The sequence below is a fragment of the Pituophis catenifer genome, unplaced genomic scaffold, assembly GCF_029215685.1.
Source record: "Pituophis catenifer annectens isolate HBS135680 unplaced genomic scaffold, rPitCat1.0.hap2 SCAF_2, whole genome shotgun sequence".
NCBI lineage: Eukaryota > Metazoa > Chordata > Lepidosauria > Squamata > Colubridae > Pituophis > Pituophis catenifer.
Window position 1 is genome coordinate 120127079 of NW_027256882.1, and position 21254 is coordinate 120148332.

The following is a 21254-nucleotide window of genomic DNA, read 5'->3' on the forward strand; positions in this document are numbered from 1 at the left end:
CTGAAAATTTAATTAGTGTAACTATAATAATTGGGCCAAGGATTTAATGCCTAGAAATGCTAGGATTTGCTCCAGATTGAATGCTAGATGGACATAATCTATTGATAGGACAGTGATGGTGTATTGCAATGTACCCAGGATGCTTTTTGAGCCTTTAGAACTCAAGAAGGTGAATGGAATTCTCTATTATCTTAGTACTGCCAGTTTTGTACTAGACCCTGTATCCCACCTGGCTGGTTAATGCTTTTTTGGGGGGGAAAGGGCAGTTCCCAAAGCTATGAAAAAGCTCTGTTCAACCCACTCCTCAAGAAGCCAGGCCCAGATGGAACAAAATCCCACAACTATCATCCAATCTCCAACACCTCTTTTTGAGGAAGATTAAGAAAATGATTGAGCTGCAATTACAGAAGGCTGTATAATATAGAGAATCTCTGGATCCATGGTGGTCTGCTTTCAAGCTTAAGAATGAGATAGAAACTGCACTGATCACTCTCATAAATGACATGTAGCAAGGTTTAGATGAGAAAGCCTAAAACTCCTAGAACTCTTAAGTAGCATTCAATAATGCACATTGAGTAACCACAACTGTTGATCTCTAAAACCAAGCTCAAACTTTCCCTTCTTCTACCATTTTGCCTTTACACCACTATCATTTTGCCCTTTTTAAGCCAGGCTTTTTTTAAACCAGAAACCATAGTTGCTCAGCGTGCACTCACATGCACCCTTTCCAAAAGCAGTTTCCAATTCTGTAATGAAGCTACCTTTTACAAAAGTGCTGCTTAAGGGTGTTTATCACTTCTCTAACAAGTATTAAAACAATAAACCAGTCGATTCAGACTAATAGCCAGGTGTAATCTAAGCATTTGGGGGTTCATAAATATTGATTTGTAGATCCAAGTATCATGGCAGCCAGCTGCTATGCCTACAGCAACAGAAACATTGTAAATATTTATGTCTAGGCTTGTCCTTTCTGAGGCTCTGGATAAAGAGCAACTAGAATAACTTTTTTTATCCACTGCAAATGTTCTGTTTTCTATTGATCTAGAAATTTGATGATGGATGGCAAAAAAAGAACCATTCATGCTCTAGAGGCAATTTTATTTTTTTCTTTCAAAAGGAGCAGTCCCACAGGACTGATGTGTCAGAGGCTGATGGATGGAGCTAGAGCAAGCCAAGGGTGAGGATAGAAATAAAAAAGGTGGGACATTTGCTGTCTCTCTGAAGCCCCCATCTTGGGGGGGGGGGGTTTCCATGTGTTTCATAAAACTAATGAAGCAGCCTGCAGTGAAGGAATAGATTGCTCTTATTAGTGACTTCAACTGATCTCTTGCAGGCTATTATGAGGTGCATAAAATAATTTCAAAGAGCACAATTGCTACTACAGTTACCGCAGGATTTATTATTATTATTATGTTTCTTTCCTGTTGCCAATAAATATAGGTCATATAGTAAAGAATGAATTTGCTGTTAGATTTTCGGTTCAAAAATCTACTCTGGAATTGTTACTGCCTAAGTATGTTCACAAATGTTTTCATGAGTATCCACTCCTTTAAGGCACTAACCAACCCCAAGATGCCATCATGCTATCAACAACATATCCAGAGATATATGCTGTCATTTTCCAGGAAAGGCAGGCTCTGTTTTCAGAAACTAAATAAAATAATCCATAGATTGAAAAAAAAAATCCTTGCTAAAACAATACTCACTATAGTCTTAATCATTTTACTGGGGCAAGAATATCTTTATCACAATAGTCATGAATATTTATATCTTCTGCATTTCATTTCTTTCTAGATTCATTATTTATCATTCTTGCTCCAACCAATCAAGAGTGATTTTTTTTAATTTAATCTCAGGATACACTTCATGGATTTGATTGGTAAAACTCAGTTCACAAAACCATATGCCAGACTAAATTTTCTCATATTTCAGGCATCTTGATCTCAGATAACCAACTTCTAAACAGAGTCCAAGTTCCTGATGACCACCTGAGCTAAGCAAAGGAATGATACATTTCTTCCTTCAATCACTTATTGATGTTTTCAAAACTGAGAAAGGCAATGACTAAAAACAGATTGCTTGTCAAATGAAAGGAGATTATTTTGAAGTCATGGATTACAGCATCTGTTACACTAGAAGCCTAAATATTCTGTCTATTTAAAATAGATCTAAGTTTCATTTAAAGTTGAGACACTCCTCTGCTCCTCTATAGGGCACTCTCTTACCAAAACATTTATTTTAAAAGCTATTAGCCTCAGGAAATGCTCTGTTATGCCTGTTGTAAGGTTTACAAACTCTGCATTTTCAACAAGCATGAAATCGCTACTGGTCTCCACTATGAATCTTCCTTTCTTTGGTTCCCTGCAATATTGCATGCTTACGATAACATTTTATAAATATTTAAAGGCCAAGCAAGTAGTCAGTAAGCATCAGTCAGATACTTCAAATGATCCCGATATTTAAACAGTCTTGCTATGAGCACTACAGTGGAATACTATTTTTCTGGCATCAAATAAACTGTTGTTCAAAAAACATGAGATTATTATTTATTTAATTAATTTCTTGCATTTATCTGTTACCATGGAGACTCTTGGTGATATACAAAATCCAAATTTAGTATCATAAAAGGTGCTGCTTTTTAAAAAATCGAACCTTTTCTTTGTAAATCTAAAAACCTGGATAATATAACTTTTATTTTTTAGGGGGAATACACAGTATCTTCCCATCCCTGAATGGCTTCCGGTTTTTCTTCTCTTTCTTTCTTATACACAAAACCCACAAAGCTTACCACTCATCTTTTTTGTCTATCTTACTCACAAATGAATACCCTGTTTCCCCCAAAATAAGACATTGATAATAAGCTCAATCGGGCTTTTGAGCGCATGGCAATAAGGCCAAGTGCTTATTTCAGAGTTCAAAAAAATATAAGACAGGGTCTTATTTTCGGGGAAACACGGTAAGCATTGATGATAGTACCTAGTTTGAATAATAAAATGTCTGCAAGAAAACAACCAAGCTCAGAGATCACCAAGGAGCCCTCATTTCAATTCTGAGCTACAAATATTCTCCTTTGTTGGAATATGTCTCTACCCAGATTTCTACATGCTAATTTAGACTAGAAATAAATGCTAATTTATTTCTGGTTTTTTATGAAAAAGGAACAGAATTGTGTTATTTTCAGTTCATTCTCTGAATCTATTTTGAGAGGTTCTGGGATGGCAGGGGAAAGAGAAATATGCATTTCAGTCATTTGTTCTCCTCTGTTTTCTCATGCACTTATACCATTTGATTTTTGTGTTCGATGTTGTTTGGAAAATTATATGCTAAAGTACAAGATTGAAAAAGGGTGTGGGCAAGATTTAATATGAATATATTTAACTAAATGACAAAAATCAGGGGAATCGAGAGAGTACATGAAGATTTCCCCCAAGAGTTAGAGCATCTGCTCTTTTTTCATCTCTGTTATTATTCTGAAAGATTGAACTCTAAGAAGAGGCTCTCCAAATGCGACGTGAAATTAAATCATTAACACACTTCTTTCACTGTGTATGGATTTTAAAACTGTATTACTGATTTCAAGCAGATAAAAGATACAGATAAGCCTCAAGTTACAACCACAATTAGGACCAGAACTTCTATAATTAAGCAATTTGGTCACTAAGTGAATCGTGCCCGATTTTACAATTGTTTTTGCCACAGTCATGAAGCAAATTCATCTTCCCCCATTGACTGCTTGTCAGAAATCCTCTGGGAGATTGCAAATGACCCTGGGATGCTACAATTATTGTTAAATATATGCCAGTTGCCAAGCATCTGAATTTTGATCATGTGATGGACCTCACTGTGTGAGGACAAATTGTAAGTTACTTTTTCACTGCTATCATCACTTCAAACAATCAATAAATGAATGGTAAGTTAAGAACTATCTAGAATAAGTTTCAGAATGCAATTAACAGACTGTCAAAGTTATCATTATGAAATCAAGACTTAGGTTCTTCTTCCCATCTTCTTGCTTTGTTTGCTGGTTTGTCCATTCTGTCTTTTCTTCCATTCTTTCTGCTATCTCCTCTCTTTCCAGGACTCTTTGATCTTCATTCATCGTCAGTTGTAGCATATTTTCTATTTTCCCACGTATGCCTTGCAGTAGGTACTTTATCTCTCTGTGATTCTTTTCCATACTACTCCTAATGCTTTGACACATCAATGCCATTTCTCTTGAAATCTCACTTCTTTCCCCTGATGAAGTCATCTTCTCTTAATTTAATAAGTCTCACTCTTACTCAAGTCTAAAAGCAATATATTCCAGTCCAATGTTCCTCCTCAGAAAATTCAGTAAACATAGTCCTTTACATCTCAGAATTATTAATCAATTCCATTTAAGTAATCCAGGAAGCTTCCACAGGTCAAAAGTCACCTTGCTTTACTTAAGTCTTCTTCATTTGCATAACAGAGTCTCCAGTAATCATAAAGTAACTAGTTATAGGGTAATAAGTGTCACCACAATCCTCCAGATGAATGTTATTTATTCTCTCATCAAAAAAAATTTCTAAGCTTGTAGGGATCTGGTATATTCCATTCACCAGTAGATTACCTCAGCTTAGTTTTCAGTGTTGTTTCATGTCTTATAGACTAAATCGATCCAAATTTAACAGTTTTTGGAGGCAAAGTCCACTGTTCAAGTAAATTCAAGTAGATAGTCCAGGATTTTTAATGCCTTTCCAAAACAATGCCTGCCCAATTTAAAAGTCCAATTTTCTATGTTTTAAAAGGTCTTTTCTTCCCTTAGTTCCTTTCTTTTGAGTCTAGGATTTTTCTCTCTATGGTAGTTCGGTGCTTTAAAAAATAGTTCTAGGAGTCTTTTTTCCTGGATGTTCTTTTTTTTTTTTCTTTAAAGTTAAGGTCTAAATAAAAAGGAATCTTCTCACCCAGTTCCAGACACTGTCCATCTTCACCACTCCTGCAAGTTTCTTAGTTGCCTCGGCTATCCCAACTTCATGGCAACCATGATGGCTGCCTCTTCCCTTTGTCAAGGGGGACGGAAGAAGCACTGAGTCCAGCAGGAGAGTTGCTGGTCTCCCTGAACTACAGGGCTCTCTTTTTTTCACCACCTCTACAGGGTGGTTTTAGCGCCTTTCGGAGCCCTCCAACAGGGACAAGTTAGTGTGGGAGTGCAGAGACCCTCTCCTCACTCCAATACCGCCGTGACATCAGCCGGAAGTCCTGCCCAAATCCCTGTTTTCACGTTAACCTGCAATTATCTTCATTTTTTACTTCTGCCAAACTCAAAACTTTGATAACAAGCAAAGGTCACCATCTGCCATCAGTGTTCCCTCCAGCTGAACAATTGGAGGCTGCAAAAAAAAAAGGTATTCGGTTAGTTAGAGCCATGTATTTCAACCTTGGCAACTTTAAGATATATGGATTTCTTCTGCTATATACACCTCTTTCCATTGTTTAAAATTATGCTTTTGCTTCTCAGTTGATCAGAGTGTTCTTTATGCAATCATCAACCGTCTCCTCCTTTTCTTTCTGTTTTGGCTTGTGTTTGGGCCTTAATTACTTCATTTTTCACAATTTCACAGAAGTGGTTTTCCCTTCAGGATTTCAAGAAGCAAGAAATGCTTCTTGCTTTTCCCTTTTATTTATTTATTTCATGTGGCATCACAGAATATAGCATTAACCATTGTTTTTATTTTCAGTACATGTGCTGTTGCTTCTTCCTGGGAGATTCTTTTGGAATCCAGCAGCCAGAATGTGTAGACTATGGAAGTCAACCATTTTAACATCTAGAACATTACTCCAACTTTCCCTTCTTCTCTCTGACTGTAATATAGTGAATTATAGGATTGTGTGCTTGGTCTTTCACACATTTCTTATGACTTCAATGTCCTCAACAATTTCTTCTTAATGAGTGCTAAGTTCATTACATTTGATCTTCAAGATCCCTTCCCAACCTTTGAACAATGAAGCTGTTTGCAAGGCATCTCAAAAAAATATTGTGTCTCCCACTTGCTGCAAAGTTTGATTCCCATTTCATATTGGGGTAGCTACCACAGTGGTGGTTTTCCTGGATACCTCAGCAGTGGTGAAATCCAATTTTTTTTTTAAACTACTGGTTCTGTGGGTGTGGCTTGGTGGGCATTGTGTGGCTTGGTGGGCATGGCTTGGTGGGAGTGGGAGTGGCAGGGGAAGGATACTGTAAAATTCCCATTCGCTCACCACTCCTGGGGGAAGGATATTGCAAAATCTCCATTCCCACTCCACTCTGGGGCCAGCCAGAGGTGGTATTTGCCGGTTCTCTGAACTACTCAAAATTTCTACTATTGTTTCTCCAGAACCTGTCAGAACCTGCTGGATTTCACCCCTGTACTTCAGCCATTTGATTCATGAAGATTTCATCTCTATCGTTTATCTGGTTAGGTGGTCTGTAGTGCACACCCACAATAGTGTCATTATTTTCTTTTTCCTTTAATATTCAACTAGATGCTTTCAACAGGGTTTTCACCAGTGTGTGTGTGTGTGTGTGTGTGTGTGTGTGTGTGTGTGATGAATTTCCCTGCAAACATAATCATTCTTCATCTATAATGCAACCCCACCTCCCCTTTTACTGGGTCTGTTTATTTTGAACAAACTATATCTTCCAGTACTACATTCAGTCATGAGTTCCATCCCACCATATCTCAGCAATGCCAGTTGGTCTTTTAGCCCCATCCATTTCATGCAGTTGTTGCTGTAGCAATAAAGATACTTACGGCAATTTACCCTTAAACTACCAAGAAAATATGAATTATAAATGCAATAGATATATAGTACATAATGGTATGCCTACCATTACTTAAAGAGGTTAGCCTCACTTCTAAAAGTTTAGAGGCTGGGAGTAACCTGCATATGGTCTAGATTTCCAATTAATCAGGATCGACTTTGTTTAATGTTTTTGTTTGATATTAACTGCTAATGCTTTGTTTCATCTTCTTTCTTTTTACCTTTCCACATTTCACTCTCCACAATTCATCATTTCTGCTTTCTCCTACTCCCCTCTTTTTACCAGTATGACAAATAGAATTTTGTTCCCTCCTTTCTATAACTCAGAACTATGCAATTTGGAACCTGACACTGAGACTAGGAAGGATATATTAATCAAACTATATATTTCTATAAATTGTTAATTTATTGTTTCTCCCATATTAGTGAAAAATGTTTTAAGAGAAAAGCTGCTTAAACTAATTATTTCCAATTTCTTGTGAATTTGAGTAGTTATTTCAGCAAATAACTCACCATTTAGAATATAAAGGGCACCACTCCCCACCCCAATGAACTATGCAAATGAGCCTGCTACATGGGTGCCTGTCTCTGCATAAAGTGATCCTGAATTTGCTACAGCTATATTTGCAAGTGTGCATACAAAGAGAGGTTGTCTTTCAGTGCCATTATAATAATCTTAATTTCTTAGAATCATAAAACTATACTGTAAACAAAACAAGACAAATGCATTTCCCAAAATGATTATTGTTTAAATTCTGCCAATATGGCCTAGAGGTGAAGCTCTTGCCTCACAATCAGGAGGTTGCGAGTTTGATCCTAGGTTGAGGCAGATATAGGGTCTCCTGCTTGGGCAGGGGATTGGACTAGATGACCAGCAAGGTCCCTTCTATTAATCTGTTCTGTTCTGTTTGAAAGAAAAGCAACAAAAGACAACAATCCAAGGAAGTATATACAGACATCTTCTTTCATTTGGAGTTCACAATAAACCAGCTACTCAGGTCAAAAGAGTCATAAATTGACAAACGGCACCAAAAGGTCCTCTAAAGTACTTTTAGCTAGCTAAGCCACGTAATAATGGGGTTAAATACCAGATCACAAGAAAGTTCCTATGTGGCTTTGGCTTCATGTCTTCCATTATATATCCTGTGCCATCTCTACCATTTCTTTAAACCAGCTTTCTAATATCCTCCACATGTTTATTGGTGTTGCAAATCCCAGTGTTTAATCTAGAATTCTTTATAGGAATGTTGGGTGCCATATGATAATTCAAAGTCCCTGTATGCTACTAACCCTGTATTCAAATTAATGGGATATGAAATATGTATCTAGAATCACCCATGTCCAGACTAGCTGTGATGCTTACTAAGTGAATAAATAATTCATCTTTTCATTAAACTTTTGTCCTTTTCTTGAAAATAAGGAAATTGAAGAATAATTTTAAACCATGTTGAATAGCATTACGTAGTATTTCCTAACATTAATCCACATACTACTTCCTTCCCATTAATTTGATAAACAATGAATAAGCAAACTGTGAATTAATGCAATATGTGAAGTCAAAGATCACAAGTCATGGTTTATTTTGTTTTTACAAGTTATATGAATCCAACCATATGTGGATGTAAAGTAAGTTTATGGGAACCAACCAACACATTATAATTTAATTCAACAAGTCTTAATTTTAAAAAATATATGTGAATTCCAGCTACTTGCTGGAGGAAGATTTTGCTTTTACATTTGACACTACAATTCTAATCCTAGTTCCAGAACCCAGTCTAATAGATTTCCTTATTTCCCATTGAAGGTAAAGAAAAGAATAGAGATGAACCTTTACATCCTAACATTTAAAAAGAACTCAAATTTGCTAATAAATTTCTACCTTTCTATTTTTCTAACAAGCATATTAATCAAGGGGACAGAAGACAGTTCTATATTAGATACTTTTTATTCTGATGTAACAAACATTTTTTCATATTATAAAGGAGCAAATAGTACTGTCAAGCATCAAAGAAAATGAATAGTGTCTCTCCTTTGCAGACATAGAAAGACCATGAGCAATTTGTTACTTGCCCTTAACCATGGTATATATTTTCACGCAATTTTCTCATGCATTGCCTTCTTCTCATTCCCAGACCAGATACAAAGAAAAAGTAAAAATCTCTAAGAAAGCAACTTCCCATGATCCTCACAGTAAGTATAAACAATTTCACTATCTGTCTGTAGAAATTCTCAGTCATCCAGGTCATGGTTGTTCCAAAGATGCTTTCTTCAACCATGACCTGAATGACTGAGAATCTCTACAGATGTTTAGCTATACAATTTGGGATGAACACCCTTTGAATGGTGTGGGAGTGGGAATGGATTTCCAGAGGAAAAATTGCAGACTACAGGAACCAGAAACACTACTCAGGTGACCCTGAGGACACAGATAGACCTCCAAGTGCTTCAATGACCCTCTAAAAAGATGCAGATTACCAACTGTCTGCAAGGAATATAAATCCTTCCATTCCCCACTATCCTGTCAGAGCTGAAAAAGCTTCTTGGATGAGAAGTGAAACGTCTTCAAAAGAAAAAACAAAGAAAGTCCAGTTGTGTCCTGAAAAAGCATCTTTGGGACAATTTCACTATCTCTTCACCCTCTCTTAATTAATAGATATAAAACTCTTCATCTCTTAACTATACTCATTTCTTAACTATAAACAAATCCAGTAAGTAACTTCTTCTCAATTCAGGTTTCATCAAAAAGTCCATGTAAAGCCTTAATAACTTTGATTATCATATATAAAATTGAACATTCCACCTCTCAACTCTTAGCTGTAAGCAAACCGCATTTAAAAGGCAGACTGTGGTCCAATAGTGTGAAGAAAAAAAACCTGTAATTTAACATGACAAAAAGGTACAGTATAACCTTTACAGAGAATGAGCCTACGAATATCCCATACTTTAAATAGGAAGACAAAGACAATTAAATATTATCAGATCAGAACACACCAAACAACTGTATGGAGAAAAGCTTAAAGAACACGTTAGTTGTAATAAAACCGACTAAGCATCATTTTTCCATTCCAGATATCAGCAAATCCAAAGTGAACCACCTCAATTATCAACATATCCCATCCAAATAACTATTCCATATATCAACTCTTAACTATAAGCAAATTCACAAGTCCAAAAAAAAAAATCCAACTGCTCTCTCGGATTGTCATTTTTATTTCGTTAATTTTTAAAGCCTCATCCAGATTTTTTTAAAGCCTAGTAGCAAAATCTTGTTCAAGTTCTTGTTTTCAGATATACTTAGTTGCATACCTTTTTCTGTAATATCTTCTTCTGTAAACAGATTGTTCCCAAGAATACACAACATAGCTAGCAATATTGTTGCAAAGTCCGAGTGCAGTTCCGAATGCCATTATATGTTTTTGATGCATTCAATATCAAAAATAATTTTTCTTTCTCAAAAAAATGCATTTATTCTTTAAACTTAATTTCAAAGTCTTAATGTCAAAAATCCAATATTCCAATATTTTTTTGAGCCTTTAATCTGTTTAAAACTTTCTATACCCTTATCTTGCTTTTTCTATTTATTTTAAATTCTTAGAATTTATAAAGATGCATCTTCACTTTCTTACGTTAGGAAATGAAAGCACTCACCCAGTGTTTCCAGCCTTGTCATTTCAAGATATTTAACTTATTTAAAGCAAATCAATATGTAATTTCCAAAAGTAGTCAGCAAGGGAAGTGCTAATTTAGTGTCCTTTGATAAGCTTGTTTCTCATATGTTTGTACTTTGTTGTTGTATGGCAAATTCCTTAAGTTCCAGGGCTGCTTTCTCCTCATGAGAAACAATTGTGTGGAGCAAAACATACAGTTGTTGGGTGTTCTCTCATCTTCTCTTTATCCAGATAGAGTCAATAGAGCAAATCTACTTAACAGCTCCCTATCCTTAGCTGCAAATGTTGACTTCATGGAAACTTTGCCATTTTTCCCTGAAAATCTTTCCAAGACCATTCGTAACATGGATAAGTCATTCCTAACTACTCCAGATGTAGTGTTTCTCCTTTTATCCTGGCACAGTTTCTGCTGTGGATTCGATATGCTCTAGTGCCCTTTTCATTGGTTGTAATGAGACACATAAAAAAAGAGCAGAGCTTCAGTTTTATGATCACCACTGTGACTTGTTTACCCCCCCTTCCATGGACACCCTTGTATTATTGATCAGGTCACTTTAGGCTGCTGAAGGCACCCTTTCCTCCAATCCTTGGGCATGGCCAAGTGTGGTCCTTCTGACTTGGGCTGCAGGAGAGATCAGATTGCTAGCTTCTGCTGAGGCATTTGACTCCCTAATGCCTGACCAGCTCTTTACAGGCTACCTCTGAGCATTTCTTTCATGCTTTTGAAAAAAGTAAAGAACATCATCTTGTAACCAGGCAACTGGATTGGTGACTAAACTCGTGATTCCAAGTCTCTGCTAAACTCACCTCATGTTAAGCAGTATGAACACTGGTGGTTTTGCAAGTGGTGTTTGTGGAGAAAAATAGGCAGACTGGAGAGACTGCCAATATTCTTTCTTAGCTTGACATGTAAAATAATAACAACAGGCTAGAAAAAGGTGGCAGCATCAGGATAGCTGCAGCAGCAATCACTAGTCCCAAGGGTGCTTTTTCAGGAGGCAACTGAACTTCCTTTTTTTTGTTTTTTTGTTTTGAAGATGTTTCGCTTCTCATTCAAGGAGCTTCTTCCGCTCTGACAGGATAGTGGGGAATGGAAGCATTTATAAATGTATAAATTTATAAATCCTTCCATTCCCCAAATCCTTCCATCCCCCACTCTCCTGTCAGAGCGGAAGAAGCTTCTTGGATGAGAAGTGAAATGTCTTCAAAACAAAAAAACAAGAAAGTCCAGTTGCCTCCTAAAAAGGCACATTTGGGACAACCATGTCCTGGATGACTGAGAATCTCTACAGATTTTCAGCAGTCACTGGCTTTAAAATAGTGGACACAGACAGGCAATCAACACTCCACCTTTTTTAACATACACATTCTACAATAAGTAAAGGGGGTGGGACCCAGTCATGCTCCACACCCCCATTTTAAGTCAGTCAACCCCCCACTACAACCACATTTGGCACAGCAATTTATGCCACTTTATTCTTTTTCTGCCAGCTCAGGGACTGAGAACAGCATATTAACTCAGCCGTGAGAAACAGCCTAGCTTATTGCTGTCTTATTATCTGATCATAGAGTTCAGGGGGCATTCAGGTCACCAAATCTAAATCTCTGATCAGTGCAGGAATTCACAACAGATAGCTGGTCAGCCTTTGCTTGAACACATCTATTGAAACACTATTTACCATTAGGAAGTTTTCCTCACATTAAACTGGCATCTGCTTTCCTACAATTTGAGATCGTTATTCTGTGCCCTACATTCTGGGATAAAAAATAACAAGTTTCCATTTCTTCTGCATGATATCCATTGAGGTATGGGAAAAGTGCATGCATATCCTGCTCAATTTTCTCTTCTCGACTTCCCCAGTTCCCTCCAGTTTTCTTCCTGGATTTCTGCTCATCCTCCTAATCTTTCTCTGCATCTATTCAACTTTTGGGGGAATCTTCCTGAAAACATGGTATCCAGACTGGAATCAACCTGTCCTGAGTTGATTTCTGACCTATGCAAAATATTGTTTCCCATAATTTGGAAAGAGCACTTGTTCTTCTGTAACCCAACATTGTGTTTGCCTTTTTTTTCAGAGCCACAACACTGCTAATTCATATTCAGACCATGTTCCATCACCATGCCGGGGTTTGTGTTTTTTTCACATTTAGTATTTCTAAACCAGCTCCACACCTACCAGTACCTGTGCTCTTAAATAACATAGCATTCATCTCTGTTAAAACCTGTTGTGGTTTTTTTTTAATCATCCCACACCAGTAATTTATCAAAGCATTTTTCATTTCATTTCTGTCTTCTAACATATTATTTATCCTGTCCAATTTGGGTGGTAGGACAATACAATCCATTTGTATTGTGTAGGCAACAAATCAGAAATTAGTTGGAGGCTAAACCCACCTTCCTAATAACTCCGAATGGAACTATAAAAGCACTGTTTTTCACCAGTTGTGTCATACTTTAAATGGGATCACATGGGGGAGGGGAGCTGGATTCCTTCTATTGAAATCTGTCTTTTAAGTGTGCTCTTAGGCCCTACCAAAATCTGTGGATTTATCTCTACCCCTTGCCATCAAAACTGCTTTTCTATCTCAATTCATTCTCATTCCACATTGTTCAAGTACACATGGAGGGAGAAACTAAGTGAAGGAAGAAACAATTTCCATTATTGTGTAAGAAGAAATATCCTTCTGGGTTCAGCTCCAAGAGGGGAAAAAGACACTGGAAACATGGAGACTGCTTGGAAAGATGGTTTAATGGTGGACAGGATCACATGGCTTGAGTTTCTGAACAGAAAAGGGTGCAAGACACAGTGAGTCCCTGGGTTTTATGCCCTCTCTGACTTTGAACTTCCTGGGGCCCAGAAAGAGTATCCTGATCAGACTCCGAGGGGGTGGGAATCTTAGCTAGCCTTGCTGGCTGATGTAATCTTTCCAGGTGCCATGTGGTGAGTTTCTGTTGCTAGATGGGTCCTATTGTGTTGCAGATGATGGTCCATTGACAAAGATTGAGTTTCTGCCTCTGGCCCATTGACAAAGGGTGAGGGCAGGAAGATGGGAGCTGCTTTGTCTTTAAAACATGTTTCTCCATTTCTCATCCAGGAAAACATAATATTCTGCCTTTTAAATATTTCCCAAAATATTTCATTCATCTAGGAAAGGGGTGGGTGTTAACTTCCTACAATTGGTTTGTACTTTGTTTCCATTGCACAGTTGGAGTGAGTAGGAAAAGGAAAGCTCAAAGCACAGGTGAGCAGCTATTGCAAGCTTGCTTTTTATGTTTCATCTTGTCCTTGAGGAATATATATCAATCAAAATAGCTTTTATTTGCTCCATGACTCTATGCTCTATGACTACAGCAGTGGTTAAATGGCATCTGGATAAACCTAAACCAAGAACCGAAGAGATTAGGTTACATAATTTTTATTTATTTATTTAGAAGGATATCAAAGTTGTTTCTTATCATTCCTCAGGTACACTGTGCTCAGAAATAAATTAAGCCCACAATTCCACCAAGAGGACTCTTCTTTTTCCCCTTGGCTAATTTTCTCTGTGTATGTTTTCACTCTATTATTAGGAAAATAACAAGGAAAGCAGGATAATTCAGTATTGTGCAGCCACTGTTGCTAACATGTATAGTCTAAGAGGGCCATCTATTGGTGTCTCAAGATTATGACAAGACAAAGTCAAAAGATCATTAACTTTTTTAGGTTTTTTTTGCATAGTCACATCCTAATGATTGACAAATATAGCGACAGGTGCTCTTTAGTAAGCATTCCGCAGAAATCAAAGCTGTGCAAATAGTTCTCCTGTGCAAATTATGTTCTACTGGTTCGGGTCACACAGAATATTAAGCTGTAAAGCATGCCCTGCCAAATACAATGGTTGGATGTAATTGTATGTAAGAAAAACCTTGAGACACTTGGCCAAGAGATGCCACAAAGGGATGGTTAAATAAGAGACAGCAGAGCCTGCAACTGGATAGAAGGTGATACAAGATGCTCAGAAGAGATCCTTCCTAGTTTCTCACACTGTAAAGCAGATAGGGAGGTGAGGATTGTACTTGCAGACTTGCAAGATTCTGCCAATGTAGCTTTACAACAAAGTAAAATTAGATCATCTCATTATGGTTCCTATTTGGTTTACCAAACAAGTCACATTTAGGTGGCATCTCATTGACTGTGTGCAGCCATTCAGCATGAAGATTCTATGTTCAAAATTCAGCAATAAAAAAGAATAAATTCCATTAGCATGAGATCATCATTATCGTAGTTGGAAAGAACCTTGGAGATCTTCTAGTCCAACCCCTTGCTACCATTTCAAACAAATGGATGTCCAGTCTCTTCTTATAAGCCTCCAGTGATGGAGCACTCACAACTCCTGAAGGCAAGCCATTGCACTGGTTGATTGTTCTCTCTGCCAGGAAATTTCTCCTTATTTATATATTGCTTCTCTCCTTGGTTAGTTTCCATCCATTGCTTCTTGTTTTGCCTTCTGGTGCTTTAGAAAATAAGTTGATCCCCTCTTCTTTGTGGCAGCCCCTCAAATATTGAAACACTGCTACCATTTGACCCTGGTCCTTCTTTTCACTAGATTAGACATACCCAATTTGCAACAGTTCTTCATATCTTTTAGCCTCCAGTCCCTCCAACTTAGTTGCAACTCACTAACACTCCCTTTCTTAACCCGTCCAAAAGGAAGAACAAAAATTGGTCTTCTCCAGTGGTGGGATTCAGCCCAGTTCGCACCACTTCGGGAGAACCGGTTGTTAACTTTCTGAGCAGTTTGCTGAACTGGTTGTTGGAAGAAATCATTAGGGCAGAGAACCGGTTGTTAAATTATTTGAATCCCACCACTGGTCTTCTCCCTTCAGGTGACACAAATACATGAACAACTGTTTTTGGCAGCTGGAAGTCTTTTAACAGCTCCATGAAACCCAAGGCTTTAATAGGTGAAACACCTCATAGCACTATACCTCAGGGCCAGAAATTTCTGCCCAATATGTCCAATGATTTTATACCCTTGTTAGAAATACACATTGTTGTAATACATTGTCACAAGATGATTGGTAGGACCTGGGAAGAGGGAAATGGGGATGCAATATTGGGGATCAATATGCCTCTCCTCCCAACTCAGGAAAACTGAGAAAAAGCAAAGATAGAGGAAGGGAAGTTATTGTTTTGTTCAATTTTGAACAACATTCAGAATGTAACCATAGATTACAGCATATCATAGGCTTTTGAATTTTCATAACTTTAAGGTCTTTTCCCACATTGGCCAGCAGATCCAACCCATCATAGATTGCTCTGCTTTTTTGAAAAAAAGAAATAAGGGATCTGTACTCTTCCAGATGTAGCTGTATTAAAATTCATAGCATCTTTCTCCTTTTGCCATGCTGGTTGGAGTTGGATAATGGAGATCATGAATAATGGAGATCATGGAGGTGGAGTAATTCTTGGAAGGCTGTTTAGAGCATTCACTGGGTTTGTACATATTGCAGAAAAGGTCAAGTCGACTACAGCCTTGTCTAACCTAAATTGAAAATATGTCCTAAAATGCACTCAATTCTTCCATATGGTTGCATGTTGAAAGGGCAAATGAAAACAGAAAGTTAATACAAAGAAATGTATCCACCACAAGGAAGCATTTCACTAAGGAACATCTTGTAAGCTTTTAAGTAACCACCAAACAAATGTTCAACACCCTTAGACAGGGAAATTAAAACAAATAAACAGATTATCACATAGCAGAGATTTCCCACTCCACTGTATAAATACTGTTTATAGAACACAGATACCTAGAAACATTTTCTTTTCTGGCTACAGAGTCCCTTGGCTTCCTTGTCATAATCCTATTGTATAAGTATATGGCCATAACATGGAAGGAATAAGCAGGGGCATAAGTTAGAGCTCTCTTGCCCCCCGGACAAAACTCTGAGATAACACACACACACGCACCCCACAATCTAATGGTGGAGGTTAGGCTCACCCCTAGCGCATCTATCCAGGTTGATGAGGAGGCAGAAGGAAGAGAGAGGATTTCATAGACACTTCTTTCTTGCCAAAGGGCAGCCAGCAGCAAGTGCTGGAAAAGCCATCAGAGTCTCTGAGTCTAGCCTCATCTCACATCCAGGGACGCATAACAAGAAGAGTGGGAGCTGTTCTGTTTTGACCAGCATTCTGTTCAGGTGCCTAGAACAGGTGCACAATAGCTGGTCTCAAGAATCAGGTAAGAATGGCAACAGCAACCTGTAGCAAACATGAAGCTTTCCCTTGTGGTCAAACAGTGCTAGCAATTTTAGAGTATCAATGCAGTTTCTATCTACCGTACAATCCATGTCCTTCAAGCAAATTAGGAAAGAAATCTGGTCCTACACCTGAACATGGTCAGTTTTATTTTTGTTTTGGGACCGCTGTAATTACTGGGCCCCAAACCCTTCTTCACCATATAGGCATACTAAGACTGAGTAAGCCCTTATGTTCAAATAAATGTGTTTAAGATCAGACTCAAGGACACAGAACGTTGCAAGTTAATTCTCATGGCAGCTAAAAAGCATTAAGACTGTCTTAACATTTAATGTTTATTATTATAAATTTCCCATTCATTACACATTAATTGCCTAATAAAAAATTTAAAAGTGTGTCAATGTTTGCTCTGCATGTATTAAGACTGAAGAATAAGACAAATGAAGCATTAAGACAACACTGAGGTAAAAAGCAATAGAGAAAATTGCTATTTCAAGTAGACTTCTTTCTTCTTTCTTTCTGCCCAAGAGGGACATTAGTTTTCTGGCACTAAACACAGTCCCATTGCCTTTGCAATTAAGAGTTTAACTTGAAGTTTATGTGGCAATTGGCAAAAGAAATGTATAAACCTGCGACTCTGATTTGATTTCTCACTTAGCCATTCCAGACTATAAAGTAGGGGAAAGTGTGCAATTGCATTATTTGCCTATTACCAATTTAGCTCTAAGTGCATCTGTTTGGGATGCTTCCAGTCTTCTCTATGGTACAGTCTGGCAATTTATGAGTAGGACACTTTCTTTCTCATTTTATTCTTCTTTTTCATTTTCCCTTCATCCCCTACCCCTTGATGTAGTCTCTCACCACTAATTCTTGTGTATTATCATCAGGGGTGAAATCCAGCAGGTTCTGACAGGTTCTGGAGAACCGGTAGCAGAAATTTTGAGTAGTTTGGGGAACTGGCAAATACCACCTCCGGATGGGGTGGGAATGGAGATTTTGCAATATTCTTCCCCCAAGAGTGGAGTGGGAATGCAGTATCCTTTCCCTGCCATGCCCACCAAGCCATGCCCACCAAGCCACGCCCACAGAACCGGTAGTAAAAAAAATTGGATTTCACCAGTGATCATAATGTTCTTCTATGTTCCTCTGACTTACTCCAAATATTTCTCCATAAATTTCCTGTCTTCTTTTCTAAAACAGTGATTAACACCACACTCAACTCCTAGAAATGAATTTTATATTTTGAGAAGTATTCACTTTTATATTTGCATAATCTACTACCAGTTTCACTGGATGACTCTTTTCTGAATACATGTTCTTCTGCTTTTTTTTGGACTGTATAGTGCATAAGTCTTTCTCAGGCAATGGACAAGAAACTTCAGGTGATCCATAAATAAAAAAATACATAAATAATATTTTAACTGAGATGTGCCAATATGATTTAGTTGCCACTCTGCATTAGCCAGAAGTTCACTCCAGGTAATGGAATAAATATGCAGTCAATTATACACAATTATACACAATGTTTATAAAAAGTTATTTGAAAGGAAAACCTTCAGCTTCTAATGGGACACATTTCACCATAAGAACGCTTTAAAAAGTATCCTGAAATGTTCTAATGATGTAATTTTAATCCTTAACTATCCCTCTCCCTTTTTGACTCAACTAACCAAGATTTGAATTTGAATCAATTTAATTAATTTTAATTAATGGATATTCTTTAAAGCATTACATTTGTTCACCATTTCATCTTTATCATGGCAATTTCTCTTCTTCCTTTAGACAAATGGCTATCCTAGCAAGAATATGAGTCATAACCTTTTATAGACATCTCCTCAAACCTTTTTATTTAATAAAATTAAACTTAAGCATCATCAACTCATTGTTGACTGTTAATGACCATACAGAAAGCATTTTTTTTCATAATGATCTGTCCTTACTCTGGCATTTCAGGTTTTTTAACGGTACACATATTGCCACTGTAACTGAATCTATCCACCTTGTGGTGGTTTGTCCTCTCCTTCTCTTTACTTCCCCCTTTCCCATCATCAGAATCTTCTAAAAAGAGCAAGGTCTTCTGCATCCAGAATAGGATAATCTGAGACTGGTCATTTGGGCCTCAACTCTGGGCTGATTTGTTTGAGGATCCATTTTTCAATTTTCTTGGCTTGCCATAATATTCTCAGGAGTCTTCTTCAACCCCAAAGTTCAAAATCATTAATCTTCTTCCTGTCTTGCTTCTTCAAAGTCCAACTTTCATTTCTATAAAGTGTAACAGGGAATATCATATTTGCATGCTTCTGATCTTTGTAGGTGTAGACACATCATGGCATCTGAATATGTTTTCTAAGGCCATCATGGCTGTTCTACCAATGCTAGCTTGAAGTATATTTCTTAATAGCTTGTTCCTTTCCTGTTAGTGGTTGATCCTAAAAGACAGAAGCTATTCATCACTTCGATATCTTTATTGCCAAGTCTAAGGCTGGTTGTTGTTATTGTTAGTCTGATCTTCTTTATTTTTAATTGTAATCCCATTTTTTTCACTGTATTCTTTTACTTTTATTATTCGGAGTTACAGGTAATTTTCATTTTTGGCTATCAGGGTGTTGTCATTCACATAATACAGATTACTGATATTTCTTCCTCCAATTTTAAAACCACACTCAACTTCTTTAAATCCAACTTGTCTTAATATATTGTATATTCAGCACATAAGTTTAATGAATAAGGGCAGATTATATGGTCTTGTCACATTCCTTTGCCAGCCTTGAGCCTGTCTGTTTCACCATGTTCTGTCCATTCTGGAATTTTTTGAGCACATTTCAAAAATTGGTGTGATCCAAACAATCAAAAGTTTTTCTATAATCAATGAAGCACGTACTGACTTTTTTTTTTTTTTTTTGGTATTCTTTGGCTTTCTCAATTATCCAATGTTTCATGTCTCATGTTCCTCAACTTTATCTAAAAGCCAATTTGAACATCTGACATCTCTGACATTTTTCCATATAATATTATTTTTCTAGCATGTGAAATTAAGGATAATTTATAATGATTTGCACACTCTGCAAACCTCCTTTTTTGGTATTGGAATGTAGGTGGTATGTGGCTCAACAGCAGTGTAGTAACTGTGAAAAGAATCTAGGAGTCATGTGGACAACCACTTAAATATGAACCAGCAGTATGCTGCAGCTGCCAAAAACACCAATGCAATCCTAGACTGCATCAACTGAGGGATACTATCAAGGTCATGTGAAGTTTTTAGTATCACCTTATACTGCTTAGTAAGTCCACACTTGGAATATTGGGTCCTTAATATTGGTCACTACAAATACAAAAAAGATGTTGAAAGGGTGAGATAAAAGCAACAAAGATGATTAAGAGGCTTAAGGCTAATACATATGATGAACAATTTCAGGAACTGGGTATGCCTAGTTTAATGAACAGAAGGAGTAGAGGTGACAAGTAGGTCTTCCAAATATTGGAGAGTTAACCTAGTCTCCAAAGCATCTGAGCTGAGGGCAGGATAAGACATAACAGATGAAAACTTATCAAGGAGAGATCCAACCTAGAACTAAGGAGACATTTTCTGACAGTAAGAACAGTTAACCTTTGGGACAGTTTGCCTCCAAAAGTTGTAGGTGCTCTATCACTGGAGAGAGGAGGAAGGAGGAAAGACAAAGGCATATGGCATAGGGTCTCCTGTTTGAGCAGGAAGCTAGATTAGAAGACATCCAAGGTCCCTTCCAATTCTATTGTTCTGTATTCTGCATTGTCTTCAATCTATTGGCCACTGTGGTGTTCTTCCAGATTTGCTGGCATTAGAACCTTTATTGATTCTTTTTCTGTTACCTGCCATATTTCAGTAGGTATTCCATCAGCTCCTGTACCCTTCCAACTTGGTAATGACCAGAGCGCTAATCTAAAATCATCTTCTAGTATTAAATGTTCCTTTAAGTAAGGAATATCTTCTAAGGTATCTTGGATGTTAATATCTGGATATGCAGGAAATATATTCCCAATGTTCTGTGTATCAGTAATTCAGCTAATCCTTCTGAACATCATATTAGGCATTTTTTTCTGAATCCAAATAGTTATATAAATGCACCTCCCAGGATTCCTCCTGCTATGACTCAACCTCACGTGAAACAGATATTATTAGAACCACTTGATCAGATCATCTCAAATGTAACTGGTCTACTTGATGCTCTGTCTTTGAAAACTACTTCTGCTCCAAGTATTCCTTTAGAAAAGCCTATTTAATGGGACCTGTTTTGTTTTCAAGAGACTGATTTAAAAAATAGTCTATAAAGTCCTAGGCAGACTTTGTGCTTTCATGGATATCACAGTTATCACAGAATGCTTTGAGGAAATGCCTTCACCCAATGTAATTCTACAAAAATGTGATCCTGTGCTTCTTAGAATCTAAAAATAAGAATTCTAAATTTTTGTAAAAATTTGTTCTGTGGACTTCGGTGACCAAAGTGGTAAGGGTTCTTTCCAAACAAATGCATTAGAGTTTGGGGAAAAAAACATTTATAGTGAGAAATGAGATCTATAGAATGTGTACCTGACCTGAATACCTGAG